Source organism: Mandrillus leucophaeus, unplaced genomic scaffold (genome assembly GCF_000951045.1).
Source record: "Mandrillus leucophaeus isolate KB7577 unplaced genomic scaffold, Mleu.le_1.0 Scaffold1219, whole genome shotgun sequence".
In the NCBI taxonomy this organism is placed as follows: domain Eukaryota; kingdom Metazoa; phylum Chordata; class Mammalia; order Primates; family Cercopithecidae; genus Mandrillus; species Mandrillus leucophaeus.
Window position 1 is genome coordinate 388,846 of NW_012100532.1, and position 2,288 is coordinate 391,133.

A 2,288-nucleotide genomic window follows, 5' to 3' on the forward strand; every position below is an offset into this window, starting at 1 on the left:
GCTATGATTTCTGTGAGTATTAGTATAGCCTGTAATAAATGTCTGTTTTTAAAACTGAGGAGATCTCTTGAGTCAGCAGTCTTAAAAAGAAAGCACATACATTTAAATAAGGTCTGGTCCTGAGACCTTATTATTTTACATGTAAATGTGAACCATAATCAACTTGACCAATAGTTAATTTACATAATGCAATAAACAAGTGAGTATAACCAAAGCGTGATTCTATCACTCCTACTTTTTTATTTTATTGGAAAAAAAATACAGAGTTGTTTAAGATGAAAGGCTGAATAATTTTGTTCATTGTGTTGCTATCTTATTGTTCTTGCTTTGTGTCTCTATAAGTCTGAATTGTCTTCTAATGTGTCATAACATTTTCTTCTGTTTATACCATGCTTGTTTTTGTCTGATATCAGGTCAAGTACACTACTGTGGAAAAGTCTTGACATCCTTCAACATGACTTTATAATCACTCACCATTCAAACTCAGCTATGCAATCTATATCTAAAACATTGTTACTGTTACAAATTTTTCCTAATTACCATTTCATAGATCAACAGAATATTACATTTCTTTTCTCACTAAAACAAAAATAATAATTGTCACTACCAATTACTGAGGATCAACTATAAGGTAGGCACTGACCCAGTCCCAGGTATAATAACAACAATGAGTACTGTATATTGAGAAATGTTTTATGCATATCTCATTAGTCTACACAACAAATGTATAAATGAAGTATTCTCATTTTAGGAGTGAGAACAATGAGATTTTGAAAGCTACCTGAGTAGAAAATTGAAGAGCTTTATTTTTAATCTAGTTCAAAATATGTGCTCTTTATATTTTACCATACAGCCACTCCATATAAATACATACAAAAATATTTCTCTTTAAGTCATATTGTTACAAAGGTCTTCTTCAGTGATGTTGGAGTGACATTATAGGTTGTTTATAATTGTAGTAATTGTTTACAAATTTAGCATTGCTTCTAAGACTGTTCTGCTTTACTTAAAACTGTTCTTGTTGATTAACTATTGATTCCTCCTCTCATGAATATCTTGCTCGTTCTTCTATATGTCTTTACCCATGACCATCTGGCGTTAAATATGTTTAATGGTTTCATAGTCATTAACATATAAATTATGCTAGATCCCATTCTTACACTCCTTGTTCCATAAGTTCTCCAGCACTGTGTCAGTTAATAAGCATGCACATCCACACAAAACACACACACGCATACACACCCACCCACCCACACACAAACACACACACAATACTTCTGAATAAACCACCTCAAAATCCTATGGGTTAAAACAATAAATTTTCCTCATAGTCTGGGGGTCAACTGAGGGTACGCAGATTTGGCTGGACTCAGCTAAAAGTCTTGTTGATCTCTGCTGATAGCATTCAGGCATCTGAAGATTGACTGATAAAGATTGGGTTCTACCCCTACTTTTTTTTCCCCATATGCAATATTCGACTTGCTGGACATTTTATTTTCATTGTGATGTAATATGCACAAAAGTGGATCACCAACAATACAAATACTTCTCAAACCTCTGCTTTTATAACTTCTGCTAAAATTATATTGGACAAAACAAGTCTCTGAATGCTCTGAATCCTGGACAAAAATGTAGACTACTATAGTTAATATTACAAGTCATATATCTGGATGGCATATGACATAGACAAATCTACTCTGAGGCCAGTTCATTCTCGTCGTAGTTCAGGAAGAGCCATCATGCTAAATTTACTATCAACCTTACCTACCAAGAGAAAAATAATGTTCATACAATTCAGTCTTCTTCCTTGTATGTGATGGTGAATTAAGATAGGAGTCATTAGCATACCATCCTCATTTATTTACTATACAAATAAATGGGCCACCTCTCTTTAGTTTTCACCTCTTCGGGGAGCATGATATAAAGGGTAATTAATTCATGAGAAATGTGTAAGTGAACTAAAAATAATTGAAATTGTCAGTCTGCAAATTACCCAGGTTGGTGCAGAAACACTTTTTCAACAGTGAGGAAGGTGTTTCTTAACTATATTATATTGCTTGTCCCCAAATAGCTGTCATTTCTGTATATTCTTTGTATAAAAAATACAAAAAGTTATTAAAATAAGGAAAGTTGGTGAATTATGATTAATAGCAAATGTATGGCGATAATTTCAAATTTGACTTGAGATAAAGCTTAAATAATTGTTTTAACAAAACAGATAAAGTAGAAGCTTTTCCTTTTGAGATGTATATATACATATATCTATATATAAATATTTGTATCTAAAG